General features: G+C 43.2%; 5 protein-coding genes across 7 annotated transcripts in view; 2 read left to right on the forward strand and 3 right to left on the reverse strand.

Moving 5' to 3' along the window:
• Positions 1-22,694, reverse strand: part of LOC126000517 (28S ribosomal protein S21, mitochondrial-like) — a 390,936-nt gene that overhangs the window by 279,038 nt on the left and 89,204 nt on the right. The window lies entirely within an intron of this gene.
• LOC126000509 (histone-lysine N-methyltransferase PRDM9-like) overlaps positions 1-22,694 on the reverse strand; it is a 770,602-nt gene that overhangs the window by 164,388 nt on the left and 583,520 nt on the right. The gene's annotated exons all lie outside the window — the stretch shown is intronic.
• The window catches only part of LOC126000518 (histone-lysine N-methyltransferase PRDM9-like), a 322,719-nt gene that overhangs the window by 103,812 nt on the left and 196,213 nt on the right, over positions 1-22,694 (reverse strand). The gene's annotated exons all lie outside the window — the stretch shown is intronic.
• The window catches only part of LOC126000507 (histone-lysine N-methyltransferase PRDM9-like), a 101,008-nt gene that overhangs the window by 45,118 nt on the left and 33,196 nt on the right, over positions 1-22,694 (forward strand).
• LOC126000506 (histone-lysine N-methyltransferase PRDM9-like) overlaps positions 1-22,694 on the forward strand; it is a 160,501-nt gene that overhangs the window by 3,076 nt on the left and 134,731 nt on the right. For both annotated transcript variants that reach the window (XM_049767756.1, XM_049767755.1), the window contains exon 3: positions 4,807-4,893. The gene's annotated coding sequence lies outside the window, so the exon portion shown is untranslated. The remainder of the gene's footprint in view (positions 1-4,806; positions 4,894-22,694) is intronic.

A 22,694-nucleotide genomic window follows, 5' to 3' on the forward strand; every position in this document is an offset into this window, starting at 1 on the left:
TTAAACTTATCTGTTAGAATTTCCTAGTAAACCAATTTTAAAAATCTACATTTACATAAGGAACTGCACAATAAGAATCATATCTATTACAGATATACATCTAAAGAAATATACAAAGGAAATATATAGATATTTCCTTTATGCCTTTTGAAATAGTCTGGGCAGAGAATAAAATTCAGAACACAGCTTCAGCCTGTGATGTGGTCTCATGGTGTCTTAAAAATGGCTAACAGCAGTGGCCGGAGAGATAGCACAGCGGTCGGGCGTTTGCCTTGCCTACAGCCAACCCAGGATGGACCCTGGTTCCATTCCCAGCATTTCATATGGTCCCCCAAGCCTGCCAGGGGTGATCTCTGAGCACAGAATCAGGCATAACCCCTGAGCATTGCAGGGTGTGACCCCAAAACCAAACAACAACAAAAAAAGAATAATTTGCTGAGAGATTTTTATAGGTATTTGTTATTATCTTGAGGAAGCTTCCTTTCACACCTCTTTTGCTCATAGTTTTCTTCTTGAATGGATATTAGATTTTATCAAATACTTTCTCTGCTTTGATAGATATGATCATGTGTTTTTTTTGTTTTTTGTTTTTTTTGGTTTTTGGTTTTTGGGTCACACCCGTCAGTGCTCAGCTCAGGGGTTACCCCTGGCTCTGTGTTCAAAAATCACCCCTGGCAGGCTTGGGGGACCATATAGGATGCCGGAATTTGAACTGCTGTTCAGGTCCTGTGTTGGTTGCATGCAAAGCAAATGCCTTACCACTGTGCGATTGCTCCGGCCCCATGATCATGTGGTTTTATCCTTTTACTGATGTGTGTGATGTTGATTGATTTGCATATACTGAATTAATCTTGCAGCTTTGGGATGAAACCCTCTTGGTCACAATGTATAATATTTTTGAAATGTTGGGATTCGGTTTGCTAATATTTTGTTAAGGATTTTTGCATCTATGTTCAAATTTTAACCAGTAATGGAGAAGAAACCATTAATAGAATGGAAATAGGGCCCGGAGAGATAGCACAGCGGCGTTTGCCTGGCAAACAGCCGATCCAGGACCAAAGGTGGTTGGTTCAAATCCCGATGTCCCATATGGTCCCCTGTGCCTGCCAGGAGCTATTTCTGAGCAGACAGCCAGGAGTAACCCCTGAGCACCGCCGGGTGTGACCCAAAAACCAAAAAAAAAAAAAAAAAAAAAATAGAATGGAAATAACAAGAATCAAGCCAGATCTCCAAAGCAGATTGGACTGTAGGTTCCTTTTTCTTGGTAGTATCTTTGTCAGCTTTGGGACTAATCATGATATTCATAGAAGGTATTTGGGAGGATTCCCATCTTTCTGAAGTTTTGGAAAAGGCAAGGATCACTGGTAGAAACTTTTCTCTGAATGTTTAAACAATTCAGCCTTAAAACTGCCTTTCCTGGACTTTTATTCTTTGGGAGTTTCTTTCTTCTTTTTTTTTTTTTTTTAATTTTTTATTTTTAATTATGAGAACAAAGATGCAAAGAATGAGGACAAGGTAAAGTTACAGTGGAAGGACAATCACCCATAACATAATTCTCAGAAGAAGTCCCCTTGCTGATATCTTAACTTTGAACTTTCAGCAAAAGAACATTAAGATAAATAAAACAGAATCCATGTACAATTACTTTGTCTCTCAAGTCCCCAGATTGTAATACATTATAATATTTCTTTTTTTTTTTTTTTTTTTTTTTTTTTAGTTTTTGGGTCACACCCGGCGGTGCTCAGGGGTTACTCCTGGCTGTCTGCTCAGAAATAGCTCCTGGCAGGCACGGGGGACCATATGGGACACCGGGATTCGAACCAACCACCTTTGGTCTTGGATCGGCTGCTTGCAAGGCAAACGCCTCTGTGCTATCTCTCCAGGCCCCATTATAATATTTCTTAACAGCAGACAAGGCAATCTAAAGCCATAAAACTTACGTAACTCCTTAAACATTAGAGGCATAGTATTTTTTACATTTCCATGTACATGCATATTAGCTTAAGTTAACCTCAAACTTTAAGTGTTTTTTTTTAAGGATTAGAGTCAAAGGAGCACAGTAAAAATGGTGTTAGAGTGGCAATTGTTTGCATAGGCCCACCAAAATATGAGGGGCATGGAAAGGAATAACCTTGGCCTAAATACAAAGAGACCCTACCCCTTAAGTTTCCTGGCATAAGACCAACTCTAGGCTCCAGGCAAGCTAGATTGTCCAATCCAAGACATTGTCTGTTGTGCCAACATACTTTTATTTTTCACACAGTCTCTGTTGTTGGTATCATGTTTCTGTATTAAAGATCCTGGAATCTACATGTCCTACATTGAAGTCAGGGCGTGGAGTGTCCTCTCGTTTCACCTCACAATTAACGGGTAATGCAGGAAGCCCTGTCTTGTAAGCAGGTTGTTGTTGTTAAGTCTTCTCAGTGTTAAGGGAAGTCTCTTGAGCAGGTCAATGTCTGAGCAGTGGTAGGGTCTTCCGTGGTAGAGGATTGCTTCCAGGTGATGTTAAAGACAAACCTGGATGTTTCGTGGATAGCTTCCCTGGTTCAGGGGTGAATGGAAAATGCCCTTTCTTCTGAGGCCTGTGCCAGGTCGTTATGTCAGTGTTCAGGGTGTAAGGTCCCTTTGTACTACAAGATTTGTGTGTTCCAAACTCTATTAGATATGATCTTATTTGTATGTATAGTATTTTCCCATTTTAATGTGCCTATGCAAAAAAGGAGCAATGCCAAGTGGCTTTATTGGCGCATATGGGGGCCGTAAGAACAAGTCCAACAATCCCCATGACATGGTTCAATCATAAGCATTAAACTGGGGGACTCTTTCACCAAAATTCCTTGTTGAACAGCTCATAAAGAGAAGGTAAAAAGTGGTTAGAATCATCACTGTATAAGGGAATATTTAGTAAGACTTATAGCTGTCAGAGAAAAAATACAAAATATTCTAAAGAAATACGTGTCCATTTTATGTCTTTTGAAACAGTTTGGGGTTGTTACACACAATGCACGGCTTTGGTCTGTGATTAGGATTGTGCAATACTGAAGTTAAAAAGAGTAATGTGGGTTAGTGATGTTTGGGGGGGTGAGAGAGTTAAGGAGTAAAAATGAGGTTTGTAGGGGTGTGGGAAAGGTCAAATACAAAATGGACATTCTGGATACACAAAACTTAACATAAGGATAAGGAATACTCTTAATGCCCCCGCGAGGTTTTCCATATGTAGACTGGTCAGAAATTGCCAGTGACAAACTTAGTGCAACCGAGCAAAACTCAGCACACCCCAAGTTAGGACCCACCATTTCTGGCCTCCTGGGCTGCCACCCAGAAGGCCTGGAGGCTGGGGGTCTATCAAGGCTCCCAGTGCACCCAAGTTAAGGAGAAGGCCTTCCACATGGGGTCTCCCCAAACCCCATGCCAGCTAGAGCTAGCCTTCAGCTCAAGAGAGGATGGATAGAGAGCAGGAAGCCGGGATCTGCCCCCCCTACACCCTGTGCCCTTCCCTCCCTAGAGCTGGGGGGAGGGGAGGAAGGCTTGGGACCCCATTCAGGAGGGACCTCCCGACACCCACGTTGTCCGGCCGCCTGGGCTGCCACCCCAGAAGGCCTGGAGGCGGGGGGCAGAAGAGAGGAAGGCTGGGGGTCTATCAAGGTTCCCAGCGCACCCAAGTTAGGGAGAAGGCCTTCCACATGGGGTCTCCTCAAACCCCGTGCCAGCTAGAGCTAGCCTTCAGCTCAAGAGAGGGGGGAGTTTCTTAATTACCTATTCAATGTCCTACTTGTGATTGGCATGTTTAGGCTTTCTACTTCCTCCTCACTTATTATTGGGAGATATTTTTCTAGAAATTTGTCCATTTCTTCTAGGTTCTCGCTTAACGGAGTACAGCTATTCATGATATGCTCTTGTGATGTTTTAAATTTCTTGGGGTTCTGTTGTAACCTCTCCCCTAAACTTCTGTTGTTTAAACATTAAGTGTTGAATTTTAGGTCTTCATCTCTTAGACTTACGTAGTTTGTTAGATTTGAAAATTTGCCAGGATTTCTGTTCATGTCCCCAGCTGCAGGTGTCTTCCCTAGTTTCCCATTGTTCTTTGTCTTTGGTGGGTTGAAATACTGGAGTTTCCGGGTGTTTATGCAAGTGGCTAGAGTTATATCTGCTTTAGAGGCTGTTTTTTTTAAACAAGCAAGGTTATCTGAATACGATAAAAATATTGCAAACTGATTCATTGGTTTGTTCAAGTAGGTTTTGAGCTGTATATTTCCTAGGACAAAGAAGGACTAGGTCTTATCTGCCTTTGAAATATATGATATAAATGGAAATATCTTCATACAAACATACTAACTTTTCCTACTGGTTTGGAGAAAGGAGGATTTATAGGAAGAACCAGAGGCTGCCTATCTCCTTTCAGACACAGAATTAAAATGGGGTGCAGGACAGTTGGGGGGTTAGGACCAGCAACGTCCAGACTCCTCTTTATAAGAACTTTTGAGCTTTGGTGGTAGTTGGTTTTACTCTGGCTCTTCACTCACTGTTCTCTCCCTGAGGGATACAGGGAACTTCAGTGAATGCTGAGGTTAAATGAAGGTTGCTTGTGTGCTCCCCATCTTCTTGCTGTATTATCCAGCCTCCTCAATTAGACTTGTTATTTCATTTCAACTTGTTCTCATCTGTGCAATAGCCAATGTTCATATGGAGAGCAGAGACTCTGTTCTTCATCGTTCCAAAGTTGTGGCCACTTTGATTTAAAGACCCAGATGCATGCATTGGCTTCTGTCCCCTTCCAGTCTCTAACCCATAAATCATTCTGGGCAGGGTATTGCAGGGAGAAGCCTGAGCTGATCTCCCGGTTGGAAAGAGAAATCCTAAAGAGGCTTCCAAGAGGCGTATTTGCAGGTGAGTGTGGGATGAGCTGCCTGGCCTTACTCAGGGCATGGCTTGGGTGTGGGATGTCATGGGCCTGTGTGAGAGTGGGGCCCTCGTTTGGGGCTTTGGACTCCAGATCATTGGTATAGGGCCTTTTCTGTTCCCTTTCACTGCCTTTACGTCAAGTCCCTGATGATCTGAGCTTCACTGTCTTACCTTTGCTCCTTCTGGTTCCTTGTCTGTGAGTGTTTAGAACAGATCCAGAGATTCGGAGCCTTCTCTCTCTGTGTTCTCAGCGTGGCTGCACAGCCTCATGTCAGGGTGTCCTTCGTAGGGCCATTTTTCTTTCTTTTTTACTCTGGCCTTTGATCATAATGGGATTTTTTTTGTTTGTTTTTTTGTTTTTGGGGCCCACCTGGCAGCGCTCAGGGGTTACTCCTGGCTCTATGCTCAGAAATCGCTTCTGGCAGGCTCGGGGGACCACACGGGATGCCGGGATTCGAACCACTGACCTTCTGCATGTAAGGCAAATGCTTTACCTCCATGCTATCTCTCCGGCCCCTCATGATGGGATTTTTGAGATTCTCCAAGTAAGTGGTTTTCTTTTCTCTCCTTTTATTTTTACTACTCAATAATGGTACTTGTGTTACTCCTGGTCCTGTTCTTCAGCAATCAGTCTTGGTGGGCTCAGAGGGCATTAGAGGTGCCAAAAAATTAAACATGTCAGCCACTTGCAAGGCAAATATCCTTTCTGCTTTGCTTTTTCTCTGGGTCACTAAAATGCATTTTTTCTGTAGCTTTAAACTGTTCATGAGTGAGGCAGCACAAAACTAATGTGGATTTTGTAAGCTCCTCACCATGAACCTGCTAACCTCTTGCTTTTTCTAGAACCTGTTTTGTACCTGAAAATAATGTGCGTTTTATTTCACTCACGTTGCCACATTCAACCAGGTTTCATTCAACTTAATTCTGTTATTTTGATATTTTTATTTAAGCATCCTGATTTCAGAGATGTTGGATTTCTCTCATAGAATGTATACCGCCATTCACCAGTGCAACTTTCCACCACCAATGGGCCCTATTTCCCTCCCCACCTCCCTGCCTATCTCTTGGATAGGCATTTTGCTTCTCTCACTGTTCTTTGTGGCAAGGTTCACATCGTGGGCTGGTCCTCCTGGTACACCTGTCTCCATTGTCTCTGGGTATATTGCCATATTGTCTTTTACTTTTGTTATATCCCTTTTAAGTTAGACTTTTCTTTTTTTTTTTTTTTTTTTTTTTTTTTTTTTTTTTTTTTTGTTTTTTGGGCCACACCCTGTGACGCTCAGGGGTTACTCCTGGCTATGCGCTCAGAAGTTGCTCCTGGCTTCTTGGGGGACCATATGGGACGCCGGGGGATCGAACCGCGGTCCGTGCGCAGGCAAGGCAGGCACCTTAGCTCCAGCGCCACCGCCCGGCCCCAAGTTAGACTTTTCTATGTCTTTCTCTCTCTGACTCAAAATATAAGCATCATCTCCATGCTCATCCATGTAGAAGCAAATTTCATGGCTTCATTTTTCCTACTGGCTGCATAGTATTCTGTTGTGTAGATGTATCAGAGTTTCTTTAACCACTCTTCTGTTTTTGAATACCTGGGTCATTTCCAGATTCTGGCTATTCTAAATAACACTGCAATGAACATAGGAGGACATTTTTGTACTGTGTTTTAGTGTTCCCAGGGTCAATCCTAGGAATGGTATTGTTTTGTTTTGTTTTTTTCTTTCTTTCAGTTTTGGTTTTTGGGCCACACCTGGTGACACTCAGGGTTTATTTCTGGCTATGCACTCAGAAATTGCTCCTGGCTTGAGGGACCATATGGGACTCCAGGAGATCAAATCGTGGTTTGTCCTCAGCTAGTGTGGGCAAGACAGACGTCTTACCGCTTGCAAAACCGCTTGGCCCTTGGAATGGTATCGTTGTATCATATTGGAGCTCAATTTCCTGTTGTTTTTTCTTTTTGTTTTTAGGAATATCAATTTTTTTGCCAGAAAGGCTGGACTAGATGGCATTCCCACCAGCAGTGAATCATAGTTCTTCTCCTATTCATGCCAGCACTGGTTGTTCTCACTGGTTCTCAGAGCATACTTGAGATCAGTGATGGCTGACAGTTATGCTGGGGCAACATGTACTACTGGGGATCTAACCTGCATTCAGAAACTACTCTTCCACCCACTATTATTCTGTAGGAGTTATTAGATCACATCCAGCAGTGCTCACAGGGCCACACAGTGTTTGGATTTCAAAACTAGAGCCTTGCCTCAGGCATTATTTTTATGGCCCGAAATATGACTTTTGGACTTTATTTAGAGAGATATTGGGCTAAATCCATGAATATTCGAGGATTACTCTTGGATTTGGGCTCAGAATACTTATTTACATTGCGTGGGGGATCAGATAGAGTGTCAGGGATTGAACTGGGATTGTCTATATGCCAGGCATTCACTGGAAAGTTTATAATATGCCTCTAGGCCCTAAATATGGCTTTGTAGGTTGCAAGACTCACATTTAAATTTATTCACGTTATCTCTAAGCATACCCTGTCATATCTCCATTGGTACAACTTTAACCTAGGTGCTTCCTATCAACATTACCTTTCCCCACATAGGATGTCACTGAGATTGATTTGACTTCATTACTTCAAGTGTCACTGCATCTCAAAGGAGTAAATTATCTTTAGAAACAACACTAAAAACATATGACTTCAGGGTGCTTTGTCTGGAAGATCATTTAAGATCGTATGTCAATATGTTCCAGGATAGAGGTTGAAGCACTATTATAGTGAGTGGGGTGCTTGCCTTTCATGCAGCAACTCAGGTTCCATCTTCAGCACCCTAGATAATAATCTTCTGCCAGCCTGGAGTACCAGCTATGTGCAAAAACAGGAATAATCCGAATACTCAGAGGTTTGACCCAAAAACAAAAAAAAATTTTTTTGGATATGGACTTCCTCACGTTGGCAGGATTTAGTGAATGCAAATAGTATAAGAAAACAGACTTATCAGGGAACAGAGGTACAGTATTCCATACAGCTTTCCAAGCCTGTCAGGAGATATCCCAGAGCCCAGAGACAGAGTATGCTCAAGGCACCTCTTTTTTTTCTTTTCTTTTTTTTTTTTTGGTTTTTGGGCCACACCCGGTAACGCTCAGGGGTTACTCCTGGCTATGCGCTCAGAAGTTGCTCCTGGCTTGGGGGACCATATGGGACACCGGGGGATCGAACCGCGGTCCGTCCAAGGATAGCGCAGGCAAGGCAGGCACCTTACCTTTAGCGCCACCGCCCGGCCCCTCAAGGCACCTCTTGGTGTGGCCCCCAAATCCAAATAAACAGAAATACTTATCAGTCTGTTTAGGATTATGAAGATTTTATCTTGCTTTATCAACAAAATAAAGCTAGGAGAACAGACTTTAACAGGAGAGATAAAGCTATGGTTGTCAACTCTACTCTGACCAAAATCTTTCTCTTTCAGCAGAACCAAAGCCAAATATCCATCCGTGTCCCTGCTGCTCACTGGCCTTCTCCAATCAGAATTTCTTCAATTATCACATGAAACGAAATCATCCCTTTGAGATTGTTCCAGGAACATCTACGAGAAAACACCCTCTATCAGAGAATTCCTGTCCACATGATCAGAACCAAAGGCAGCAACATTTTGATTCATATAATGACAAACCAAGGAATGACATACTTGAAAGTCAAAAGCACAAAGAAAATTCGATACCTTTGCCTAAGAAGATGAGGCTTAAAAATATTTCAACAGCCATTTCAAGGTTAGGTTGCAGTGAAATAGTGAGCTCTAATAATCAGATAGTACTGGAGGAAGAAACTAACCCAAGTGAGAAAGAAAACCCAAAGGACTCAGGTAGAGTAGTTCCAGGGATAAGAATGCCACACATTTTAAGAGACAAGCATGTAAGACCTGGGCAATACTTGATGGATGAATCAAATCTCACTAAACGCCAGAGAACGCACACAAAGGAGAAGTCCTATATTTGCAGACAGTGTAAGCGAGGCTTCAGTATAAAGCCAAATCTCATAAGACACATGAAAACACACACAGGAGAGAAGCCCCATGTTTGCACAGAGTGTGGGCGAGGCTTTACTAGGAGTTCACATCTCATTATACACCAGAGGACACACACAGGGGACAAGCCCCATGTTTGTGGGGAGTGTGGGCGAGGCTTCAGTGATCGGTCAAGTTTCAACAGACACAGGAGGACACACACAGGGGAGAAGCCCCATGTTTGTGAGGAGTGTGGGAGAGGCTTCAGTGAGAGGTCAACTCTTAATGCACACAGGAGGACGCACACTGGAGAGAAGCCCCATGTTTGCAGTGAATGTGGGAGAAGCTTCAATGTGATTTCACATCTCATCAAACACCAGAGGACACACACAGGGGAGAAGCCCTATATTTGCAGAGAGTGTGGGCGAGGCTTCAGTGTGAGTTCACATCTCATCTCACACCAAAGGACACACAACCAGCAGAAGTCCCATGTTTGCAGGGAGTGTGGGAGAAGCTTTAGTAGGGCTTCACAGTTTAGTAGACACCAGAAGAAACACAAGTTGTAAAGCCTATGTTTGAAGCAGAGATGACTAATCAAAAGTAATATATCAGCATTCATAGAAAACGAATGTATCCACCTCAAAATTCATAACATACAAGTTCTTCATCCTCGTGTTTACGAATCCTGAGACCTAGGAAGTTTAAAAAGGCCCTAACTACCCGAGGGTACTTTGTAAATGCTTTCTGCTATTATAGGAACTTTTTCTGTTTTTGTTTTTGTTTTTTTTTTTTTTTTTTGGCCACACCAGGCTGTGCTCAGGGGTTACTCCTGGCTGTCTGCTCAGAAATAATTCCTGGCAGGCACGGGGGACCATATGGGACACCGGGATTTGAACCAACCACCTTTGGTCCTGGATCGGCTGCTTGCTGTTTGCAAGGCAAACGCCACTGTGCTATCTCTCCGGGCCCAGGAACTTTTTCTTTTTTTTTTTTTTTTTTTTTTGTGGTTTTTGGGTCACACCCGGCAGTGCTCAGGGGTTATTCCTGGCTCCAGGCTCAGAAATTGCTCCTGGCAGGCACGGGAGGACCATATATGGGACGCCGGGATTCGAACCGATGACCTCCTGCATGAGAGGCAAACGCCTTACCTCCATGCTATCTCTCCGGCCCCCCAGGAACTTTTTCTAAACAGCTTGTACTTTGCAGAAGAGGGCAGCATGAAAAAAGAATACCTGTAAGAAAGGAAGCTTGAAAAAATAACCTATAATCACAGGCATTAGGGCCCTGAAAAACCTTAGTTGCCTGTCCATAAGACATCAGGAAAAAGGGGGATGTAGCATAAATATTAATTGAGACATAATTTCAGCTGACATCCTAAAGATTACTCAAATTTGACATTTACATGAATTCAAATATTCCTTTTTTTTTTTTTTTTTTGGTTTTTGGGCCACATGGTGATGCTCTGGGGTTACTCCTGGCTATGCACTCAGAAATCGCTCCTGGCTTGGGGGGGCCATATGGGACGCTGGGGGATCAAACTGTGGAGTGTCCTATGTTGCCACCTGCAAGGCAAACATCACTGCTCCAGCCCCAGATTCAAAAATTCTTATCTAATGATTATTACTCACTTGTCTTATAGCCTCTTAAAAATTGCTCATATATAAACACACCTTATGAGAAACATCCTTAGATTGTAGTATTTTTATTTAGTCTTACAGAATAATCATCCTCAAATCTAGCTTTGCTCTTAGTTTACGTGCAGTCATATTAAGAATTAACATTTCAAGCCCCTGTTCACTATGCATAAAACCAAAACATTCAACTAACCTTGTTACTGAGAAACTTCTAATAGCAAAAAGTGGCTTCAAAAGTGAAACTGTCCTGTCTCAGAAATAAGCCTGAACTTTTACCTCTGTGCCTTTTTTGGGTAAATTAGCTTTGTCTGGAAATTATGAATTGTCAAGACATTGAGTATAAATATTCTACCTTTTGCTTTGAATAAACAAAAAAGAGCTTGAATCCAATTTGACTCCTTGGCCTCTGTCTCCTATTGCCAACACCAAGTGCTACCTTTCAGGGGAGCCCAGTAGATTCCTTAGTGTCAGGACTAATAATCAGTTTGACACTGAGTAGGTGGCCAGAGAATTGTACTGGTATCTAGCTCCTTCCTTATTTTTCCCTATTCACTAATAAACTTTGTCTGATCTCTCGAAAGCAGCAGGGAATACAATGGACAGGAAACATTTACCCAATTCTTTTTTTTTTTTTTTTACATTTACCCAATTCTTAACAGGATCAGTCCTTAATAAAGTGTTGAGTGTGGTCATTTTAATGTATTACATGACCCAGGGAGACAACCTCAGATTTAAGATGAAGTTATGGAAGGAAACGTCCAGATCTCCAGGGAAGTAAGATCTTTTTCTCATATTAGCTGTGAGCCGCCCAGTCTCTGGGAGAACCCACGGCTGGGCTCCTCGCTCCTTTTTTGGTTCCTTTTCTAATAAAGATTAAAGTTTGCAAAAAAAAAAAAAAAGATCTTTTTCTTTTTGGTTTTGGTTTTTGGGTCACAACCGGTGGCGCTCAGGGGTGACTCTGCACACAGAAATTCCTCCTAGTAGCCAACGGGCAGGGGAGGAGGATGACCATTTGGGATGCCGGGATTCTAATCACTATTTGTCCTGGATCTGCTGCGTGTAAGGCAAACACCCTACCAAAGTGCTATCTCTCCAACCCCAAAAGACCTTTTCTCGCGTGTATTTGATTGTTTTTGTGTCACTCATTGCAGTGCTCAGGGCTGACTCCTGGCTTTTCCTCAGATTTAAGGCTGGGTGGACCAAATTGGGTGTTACATATCAAACTCTGGTCAGCTATGTCTAAAGTAGTTGATCTCCACTCTGAGCCAGCACTCTAGCACCAAAACTGATTTTTCTGTAAGAAACATCAATTATTCTCTTCACTTTTAAGTTTCTAGGAGGAGTGAGTGTGTCTTGTGGTTTGGAATTGAGGAGGCTATGACTGGGGCAGCCCTTCTCAGGAAAAAGCACAGACATTCCAAATTCTGTGACTTCAGGTGGGTCATCTTGGGGCTGGAGTAGCAATAGGCACTGTTTAGAAAAAAGAATAGTATTGGGAGCAGAATTACAGTTTTTCATATAAGTTTGACATCTGTTTCCCACCAAAAGTGACCCTGCAGGGTTGAGCAATTGCTTCAAAGAGAATCAAAGGGTCTTCATATTCCTCCACATCAGCAGTAAACCACATTGCTGATATGGCCACAGTCTTGAGGTTGTACCTAAATTCACTTCTGCAACAACAGGATCTTTAGGGAAGAGAGTGGTAGACCCCAAAATTGAATCATGAAAATTATTTTCTCTTTTTTCTTTTTTTTTTTTTTTGTTTTTGGGCCACATCTGGCAGTACTCAGGGTTACTCCTGGCTCTACACTCAGAAATCATTCCAGGTAGGCTCAGGCACCAGTAATCAAATCTGAGTTTGTCCTGGTCTGCTACATGCAAGGCAAATGCCCTACAGCTATGCTATCTTTCCAGCCCCATGAAAAGTACTTTGGCTTCAGTCTTTCTCTGTAGGATATTGCCCACTCCCTCCCTCCCACTCAAACTCAGTTGCTTGATGCCCATCCTGCTCGTAAAGCAAGCTCAGGCGGGGCATTCCTGCATCTGCAATGTCTCAAGTTTCTGTCTCCAAAGAAACAGCAGAGACACCTTCACCAAGACCTGAGTTGATCTCCAGGCCATTTTCTGGCCATCCACAGCCACTGATCACAGCGCCTCCACCAAAATCATATTTCCAGAGGGACAGGACTAGGTTCTTGGCAGATAGGAAGCAGGATTTGAGGCAAAATAGTGAACCCATCTCACCCTATTCCATTCATTCATTTGGTCATGTCAAGAGAAGACAAGAGTAGCCATTCTACATAGGAAGGGGCATTATCAGCTTTCTAGGGACCGTAGCTGGTCAGGTGAGGGTGACTTAGACCCAAGAACAGCAAAACAGTATAGGTTTCTGGAATTTGGTAAATTTGTGTTCAAAACCACGTCTCAGCAGTGTTTGATTATGGACTAAATCCGTGCGACCCGTGTCTGAACAATCTTTTTTTGTTTGGTTTTTGGGTCACAAACACCACTCAGGGATTAGGCTCTAAACTTAAGACATCGCTCCTGGCAGGCTCGGGTGACCATATGGGTTGCTGGGATTCGAACCACCGTTCTGCATACACGGCAAATGCCTTACCTCCATGCTACCTCTGGCCCGCGTCTGAACAATCTTGTAAAAGTTGCTTTCAGGGATAGATACTACCCAAGCATGATTTTGCTCAAGATGGTCTTGATGATGCTCTTGATGGTCTTGAGAGATGCTCTCTCAAGCATAGGTCTTGGAGAGAGTTCAAGCTGTAGAGCACATTGCTTGCAGTGTGAGGCTCTGTGATGGCACTTCATGCCTCCCTTCAATCCAACTTGTCTAGGAATGGCCCCTTTTTCTGTTGATCATTGTTCATTTTGGTCTCTAAAATATTTAGAAACAAGTTCAGGCACCTGGAGATATAGCTGAGAGACTTCAAGCACTTCAATGTTACACTGTCACAAAACATGATCCTGTCCTGATATTGTTTGCTTTTTATTTTGAGTCACACCAGGAAGTATTCAGGGCTTTTCTTGGCTCTGCACTCAGGGATCACTCAAGGCAGGGCTCCTGGGTTCATTGGCATCCCAGGATTGAAACTGGGTCACTGGGTGCATGTCTATATCCCTACTACTCTACTATCACTACTGCCCCATTTTGTTTTTAATTTTTGCTTGGGGGGCCACAGCCAGCAGTACTCAAGGGTTACTCCTGGTTCTGTCCTCAAGAATTACCTGGCAGTGCTATGGGGTGTCAGAAACCAATTTTAAGGGTTTTTTTATTTTTATTTATTTTTATTTTTGGGCCACACCTGGCAGCGCTCAGGGGTTACGTCTGGCTCTATGCTCAGAAATCACTCCTGGCAGGCTCAGGGGACCAGATAGGATGCCAGGAATCGAACCACTGACCTACTTGCAAGACAAATGCCTTACCTCCATGCTATCCCTCTGGCCCCCTTAAGTTGGTTGATTTTAAGGCAACTGCCTGCTGTACTATTATTACTCTGGCATAGTTTTTAAATGTTTTAAGTCTTGCTGATTTATTTATTTATTTATTTTTTGGTTTTTGGGTCATACCCGACAGTGCTCAGGGATCACTCATGGCTCCACGCTCAGAAATTGCTCCTGGCAGGCTCCTGGGACCATATGGGATGCCGGGATTCAAACCATCATCCTTCTGCATGGAAGGCAAATGATCTACCTCTATGCTATCTCTCTGGTCCTAAGTCTTGCTGGTTTTAAGACAATGCTGCAATCACATCTGGCACTTGTGTGTGTGTGTGTGTGTGTGTGTGTGTGTGTGTGTGTCTGTGTGAGCAGCACCAGAGGGCATGATACATCTAGAAAGGTTCAGCTACTAAAAAGACATGCAAGGAAAAGATATCCAGGAAGTGACCCCTGAAAGCATGTGTGAGTACAGCAGTGACATTTGCCATGCACAACCATAATTTGTGTGCTTAAACTCAACTAATAATATATATATTTTTTTTTTTTGGTTTTTGGGCCACACCCATTTGACGCTCAGGGGTTACTCCTGGCTATGCGCTCAGAAGTCGCTCCTGGCTTGGGGGACCATATGGGACACCGGGGGATCGAACCGCGGTCCGTCCTAGGCTAGTGCTGGCAAGGCAGACACCTTACCTTTAGCGCCACCGCCTGGCCCCTCAACTAATAATATTAATCCCTGCAAATACCATGCAATGAGTCCAAGTAAAGAATGTATATATTGGGGCTGGAGAGAGAGCATGGAGGTAGGGCATTTGCCTTATATGCAGAAGAATAGTGGTTTGAATCCCGGCATCCCATATGGCCCCCAAGCCTGCCACAAGCAATTTCTGAGCGTAGAACCAGGAGTAACCCCTGAGCACTGCTGGTGTGACCTCAACTCCCCCCAAAATAAAGAAATAGTTTCTGGAACACTCTAGGAACCATATGGGATGCTGGGAATCGAACTACCATCTGTCCTGGTTCGTCCACGTGCAAGGCAAATGCCTGCTGCTGTTCTCTCTCTCTAGCCCCTAAAGTTTCTTTTATTTAGTGGCTTGAATATGTTATTCCACTCTTTTCTTGCTTGTATTGTTTAATATGGGAGATCTGGTTTGATTCTTTGCTTTTACTTATGGTTTTTCTTTTCCTTGGCTGCTTTAAATAGTCCATCTCTCTTGATTTTGTCACTGTCTTGGTGTTGTTCAGTCAGGGTCTATTTTGTTTGACTCTCTTTTTTGCCTCTTGGATTTGTACAGCAGCCTCTTTCTATTAGAGGGCAGGTACTCTGCTATTATTTTCATTACTCCTACTTCTCATTTTTCTCCCCATCCTATAAATCAGAAGTTATTTCTTTTGTCTTTGTTCATTAAGTACCCTACATTTTCTTCCAGTGTTTTGTCTCTTTTTTTGTCATCTTTATTAATGCTGACTTATAATTTTTCTCCACTTTTGTCAATGCAATTCTCTAATCTAGGACGGATCACGGTTCAATCCCCCGGCACATGGTTCCCCAACCCAGGATTGATTTCTGAGTGCATAGCAAGGAGTAATCCCTGAGTGTCACCGGATGTGGCCAAAAAAGCATAAATTACCTTGTGATTCTAGCTAGCTAGGTAGCTAGCTGACATGTTTTTTTGTCTGTAAGTTCCATTTGTGAGTTTTCTGAGTTTTCTTTTCTGAGTTTCTTTGCATTTGTTTAATTGTTCATCTATACATTTCTTAGGTTTGACAGCTTGTAACTCCTTGATTCCTGTTGCTAAAACATTAAGTGTTGATTTTAGGTACTCATGTCTAAGGCTCAAGTGTTTGCTAGACTTGGAAATTTGCCAAGATTTTTCCATAGCCCAACTGTATGTGTCTTCATTAGTTTCCCATTGTTCTTTGCCTTTGGTATATTAGAATACTGAAGTTTCAGGGTGTTTATGAAAGTGACTAGGCTTGGGGCTGGAGAGAAAGCATGGAGGTAAAACATTTGCCTTGCATGTAGGTCAGTGGTTCAAATCCTGGCATCCCATATGGTCCCCCGAGCCTGCCAGGAGCAATTTCTGAGCATAAGGTCAGGAGTAACCCCCTTAACCCTGCTGGGTGTGACCCAAAAACCAAAAAAAGATAGAAAGAAAGAAAAGAAAGGAAGGAAGAAAGAGAGAGAGAGAAAGAAAGAAAGGAAGGAAGGAAGGAAGGAAGGAAGGAAGGAAGGAAGGAAGGAAGGAAGGAAGGAAGGAAGGAAGGAAGGAAGAAATAAAAAGAGTGGCTAGGCTTATATCTGCTTTACAGTTTACTATTCTAAACAAAGAAGGTTATGAGTATGATAAAAATATTGTGCCAGAATGGTGGCACAAGCAATAAGACATTTGCCTTGCACATGCTAACCCAGGACGGATCACGGTTCAATCCCCCGGCGTCCCATATGGTCCCCCAACCCAGGATAGATTTCTGAGCGCATAACCATGAGTAATCCCTGAGTGTCACTGGGTGTGGCCCAAAAAGCAAAAATATATGTTTTTTTTTTGTTTTTGTTTTGGTTTTTTTTGGGCCACACCCTGTGAGGCTCAGGGGTTACTCCTGGCTATGCGCTCAGAAGTTGCTCCTGGCTTCTTGGGGGACCATATGGGACGCCGGGGGATCGAACCGCGGTCCGTCCTAGGCTAGCGCAGGCAAGGCAGGCACCTTACCTCCAGCGCCACCGCCCGGCCCCGCAAAAATATATGTATATATCAAACTCTTTCATTGGTTTGTTTAACTGGGTTTTGAGCTGTGTATTTCCTAGGGGAAAAGGAATAGGTTTAATCTGCCTTTGAAATACATGGTAAAAATTGAAATATCTTTATACAAACTTATTGACGTTCTAGTGGTTTGGGGATATGAGGATTCATGGGAGGGAGTAGAGGGTCCCTGTCTCCACTCAAACACAGACCTGAAATGGGGTGCAGGACTTTAGGGAATTACGACCAGCAACCTCCAGCCTCCTTTTTTTTTTTTTTCGTTTTAGGTCACACCATACAGTGCTCCAGTGTTACTATGGCAGGCTCGGGGGACCATATGGAATGCTGCAATTTGAACCATTAATTGTCCCGGTTTGGCTGCGTGTGCAAAGCAAATGCCCTACCACTGTGCTATCTCTCCAGTGGCAGGCCTCCTCTTTTTAAGTCACACTTGGTCTTTGGCAGTACTTGGTCTTACTCCTGGCTTTTCACTCTTTGCTCATTCCTTTAGGCACACAGGAAAAGACAGAGGGTGCCAAGGTCAACTGCTGGTGGGCCATATGCTCCCTCATTCTCCTGCTGTATTATTTGGCCCCCCCAATTGGACTCTTACTTCCTGTCAACCTGTTGTCTGTGCAATAGCCAATGCGCCTATGGAGAGTAGAGATTCTGTTCTTCATCTGTTTTTTGGTTTGGCCACTTTCATTCGGGACCCAAGTTCATGTGCGGGCTTCTGTCTCCTTCCCAGTCTCTAAACCAAGAATCATCCTGTGCAGAGCATTGTGGGGTGATGCCTGTGCTGATCTTCTGTTTGGAAGGAGGAACCCTGGAGAGGCTGTCGAGACATGTATTTACAGGTGAGTGTGGAATGAGCCATCTGGGCTCAAGGCAAGGTTTGCGTGTGGAGTGTCGTGGGCTTGTGTGAGATTGGTGCTCTGGGCTTAGGGCTTTGGATGCCAGATCATTGGTGCAGGACCTCTGCTTTTCCCATTCACTACCTTTTATGCTGAGTCCCAGATGATCTGGACCATCACTGTCTGGCCTTTGCTCTTTCTGGTTCACAGTTGGTGTTTAGGACAGATTCTGAGATTCTGAGCCTTCACTCTGTCTGTGCTATCAGTGTGACTGCACAGCCCCAAAGTCGTTGGTGCCCTTCTCAGGGCCCTCCCTCTCTTTTTCCTTTACTCCAGCTTCTGCCTTTGATCATTATGGGGTGTTTGGGATTCCTCAAGTATGACGTTTTCTTTACTCTCCTTTTATTTTCAGGTTCACTCAAATAATGGTACTTGGGTTACTCCTGTCTCATGCTTCAGTAATCACTCTTGGTGGTCTTAGGGGGCATTAAAGGGTGCCAGGAGTGAACTTGCAGGTTATCTGCTTGCAAGGCAAACACCCTCCTTGCTTTGCCTTTTCTCTAGATCACTGAAATACTTTATGTCTGTACCGTATTTTCTGGTGTATAAGACGACTCTTGAAACAAAAAAAAAGTCAACCGAAAATCAGGGGTCGTCTTATAAGCCGAGTATATCCCAAAAAATGTTTCAATGTGCCACTAAACGAAAATTGTCTGAATATTGCCACAAAATGAATTTTTCAACTTGATCCTGCACCAATCACTGCAAGGCTGCTCAGAGCGCCTCTCTTTTTTTTTTTTTTTTTTTTTTTTTTGGTTTTTGGGCCACACCCGGCGGTGCTCAGGGCTTTCTCCTGGCTGTCTGCTCAGAAATAGCTCCTGGCAGGCACGGGGGACCATATGGGACACCGGGGTTTGAACCAACCACCTTTGCTCCTGGATCGGCTGCTGCTTGCAAGGCAAACACCGCTGTGCTATCTCTCCGGGACCTCAGAGCGCCTCTCTAACTCAGCCAATCCTAGCAGGCTTTTTATGCATGCAAATTAGACAATGTTCTGGACCCGAATCTACACTGTCAAAAGCCTGCTCAGATGGGCCTGAGTCAGAGAGGAAGTCTATGACAGTATAACCTTGAACCTTTGCTTGTTGTGATTGGCTCACTGTGGTACATACAGTTGCAGCACAGGAACGTTCTGTCTGATACAGCGAATATAGGCCTAAACCTATATTTTAACAGCAAAATTAGGGCGTCATCATATACGCCCAGTTGTCTTATATGCCGGAAAATATGGTAGTTTTAAACCATTCATGAATGACCCAGCATAAAGCTAATGTGGATTTTGCTAAGCTCCTCAGCAGAATACTCTCAGCCTCTTGCACTTTGTATTAGCTGATTTAATACCAAAAAAAGTGCATTTTACTCCTCCCATGTTGCATTATTCTACCAGATTGCATTCAACTTAATTCTATAATTTTAATTCTTTTATTTAAGCATCCTGATTTTAGAAATGTTCTTTTTGGGTTTCTCTCATAGAATGTACATTGCCCTTCACCAGTGCAAGTTTTCATCACCAATGGACCTATTTCCCTCTCCATCTCCCTGCCTGTATTTGGCACAGGTATTCTACTTCTCTCACAATGTTTTGTGGCAAGCTTCATATCATGGGCTGTTCCTCCTGGCCCTTCTGTCCATTGTATATATTACCATATTACCTTTTATTTTTATTACATCCCACTGATATGATAGATCTATGTCTATCCCTCTAATTCACAATATGAACATAATCTCCATGTCCATCCATGTATAAGCAAATTTCATGACTTCCTTTTTCCTAATGGCTGCGTAGTATTCTATTGTGAAGATGTATCACAGTTTCTTTAGCAACTCATCTATTTTGAGCCACCTGAGTCGTTTCCACATTCTGGCTATTATAAATCATGCTGCAATGAACATAGGAGGGCATTTTGGCACTTTGTTTTTGTGTGCCTAGGTTCTATCCCTAGGAGTGGTATTGATGCATCATATGGGAGGCCCATTTCCAGGTTCTTTTTTTTTTTTTTTTTGGGTTTTTTTGGGTCACACCCAGCGGTGCTCAGGGGTTACTCCTGGCTGTCTGCTTAGAAATAGCTCCTGCCAGGCATGGGGGACCACATGGGACACCGGGATTCGAACCAACCACCTTTGGTCCTGGATCGGCTGCTTGCAAGGCAAACGCCGCTGTGCTATCTCTCCAGGCCCCATTTCCAGGTTCTTTTGAGGAATATCAATATTGTTTTCCAGAAATGCTGGACTAGACAGCATTTTCAGCAGCAGTGAATGAGATTTCCTTTCTCCCTGAGTCCATGCCAGCACTGCGTGTTCTCATTGGTTCTCATAGGATACTGGAGATGCAGTGCTTGAGATGGATTCCAATAATGCTGGGGGATGCTGCAGTATTGGGGATCTAACCTGCATGCAGAATTGACTTTCCACCCTTTTTTTTTTTTTTTTTTGGCCACACCCGGCTGTGCTCAGGGATTACTCCTGGCTGTCTGCTCAGAAATAGCTCCTGGCAGGCACGGGGGACCATATGGGACACCGGGATTCGAACCAACCACCTTTGGTTCTGGATCGGCTGCTTGCAAGGCAAACGCCGCTGTGCTATCTCTCCGGGCCCACCACCCATTTTTATTCTGGTAGGAGTTACTAGGTCAATCCAGCAGAGCACACAGGGTCACACAGTGATTGGGATCAATCAAAACCAGGTCCTTGTCTCATGAACTGTGATTCTTCCCCTAGATGTGATTTTTGGGATTCTTTGAAAAGTTGAGTTATATCCTTTAATCCTCAGGGATTTGAATTTGTGCTCAGGGATCACTCCTGGCTTTGCTTGGGGGACTACACACAGTATCTAGGATTTAACTGGGATTGTCCACAGGCATTCACCAGAAAACTTGTCCTATGCCTCTAGGGCCTAAATATGACTTTGTAGGTTCCAAGATTTAAACTTTTGTTTTTGGGTTTTTTGTTTGTTTCTTTTGGGCTCACATCCTGCAGCGTTCAGGTGTTTCTCTTGGCTCTGCACTTAGAAATTAACCCTGGCAGGCTCGGGGGACCATATGGGATGCCAGGATTCGAACCACATCCAACTACGTGCAAGGCAGATGCCCTACCATTGTGCTATGTCTCCGGCACATTGACATTTGATCTAATCACAACCTATCCTACCTCTATTGGTTCAACACAAAGCTAATTGCTTCCTTTTAACATTACTACTTTTCCCCTCACAAGAAGTCACTGAGAATTGACTTCATGAATTCAAGTGTCACTATATCTAAGAAGAGTAAAATATCTTTAGTAAACATACCAGAGAGTTAATGACTTCAGAGTGTCTTGGATAGAAAGGTCACTTCATATATCTTATGTCAGTATGTTTCAGGATATAAGTTCAAATACAGTGGGTGGGATGATGTTTGTCTTTCAATCAACAACTCCAATTCAATCTTTGGGAGTCTAGATGGTCTTCCCCAGCCAACCAGTAATACTAGATCAGTGCAAAAATGGGACTAACACCTCACTACTGTGGGACTTGGCTCCCCACAAAATTGGGATATGGACTTTCTCAATTTCGGAAGATTTAGCAAATGCAAATGGTCTGAAAAAAAAAAAAAGACTGCTTAGTGGCAATAGATACAGTACAGCATTGCTTAGAGCTCTCCCAGTCTCTCAGTAGGGATCCCAGAACACAGAGCCAGAGTATGCTGTAGGAACCTCCAGGTGTGGACCCAAAATCTAACCAAACAGAAAAACCCACCAGACTGTAGAGGAGAATGAAGATTTTATCTTGCTTTATCAACAGGATAGGGAAGTTATAAGAGACTATCATATGATAGTGCTAGGGTCCAGACAGTCTTGTCAACATCTACTCTGACCAAACACTTCCTCTTTCAGCAGAACCAAAGCCAGAAATCCATCCATGTTCCTTCTGCTTTCTCATCTTCTCCAGACAGAACTTGTTCAATTGCCACATGAAACATAATCCTTCCTCTCGGAACCTCTCAGGAACATCTGCAGAAAAGAATCCTCAATCAGAGAATTCCTATTCACATGACCAGAACCGATGGCAGTAACAATCGAATCCATATAACAACTAATCAAGGAATGGCATACCTGAAAGTCAAAAGCACAAAGAAAGCTTCATACATTTGGCTAAGAATATGATGCTTATGGAGGTAAGGCGTTTGCCTTTCATGCAGGAGGTCATCGTTTCGAATCCCGGCGCCCCATATGGTCCTCTGTGCCTGCCAGGAGCAATTTCTGAGCCTGGAGCCAGAATTCACAATTTGAACTAAAACAGAACAGGGTTTTTTGTTAACTATGAGTGTGGTGAGTGGTAGGATAGAGGTTAAAACAACAAACAGATTCATAAACCCATGTTCAGGTTTGTTGAAGAGCACAAAGAACACACAGGGTTAGTAAAGAAAAAGCTTCTATAACCTGAAAGCCAATTGTGTCTAGTATCAAAAAAGTAGAAGTAAATGTAGAGAGGGACAGGATGAAACACAACTCTCTCACTCTAACAGTAACGATGCCTATTTTGAATCAAAACAATCTGGACATTTCTCAAGTAATGAGAATATAGAGAATAACAGAGAATGGCATTTCATTCTTGGAAACTGCAAAATATGAATTGAACAACATATAAAAGTCACAGAACTCAGAGTCAGAGCTATAGCACAGTGGTAGGGCAAAAAAAAAAAAAAAAAAAAAAAAAGCGATAAGCCTTTCATGTGGCCAACCGAGGACAAATCCCAGTTTGTTTCCTGGCATCCCATATGGTCTCCCAAGCCTGCCAAGAACGATTTTTGAGTGCAGAGGCAGGAGTCATCCCTGATTGCTGCTGGTGAGACACAAAAACAATAGAAATCACAGAACACAGCATACCAGGTATGGGGGAGAGCGGTTGAATTGTTTATACAGAATTGAGTTACCAGAAGTTTAGGAAATAGATTGTGAGGTCCTTGTGTCATGAAGGTTCAAAAAGAAACTTTACATAACAATGCTGTAAACCATAGTGCATCAATCAAAAATTTAAAATGATGAATACCCATGTTAGTACATTTTGCATATTTGAAG

The sequence above is a fragment of the Suncus etruscus genome (genome assembly GCF_024139225.1).
Source record: "Suncus etruscus isolate mSunEtr1 chromosome X unlocalized genomic scaffold, mSunEtr1.pri.cur SUPER_X_unloc_1, whole genome shotgun sequence".
NCBI classification, from domain to species: domain Eukaryota; kingdom Metazoa; phylum Chordata; class Mammalia; order Eulipotyphla; family Soricidae; genus Suncus; species Suncus etruscus.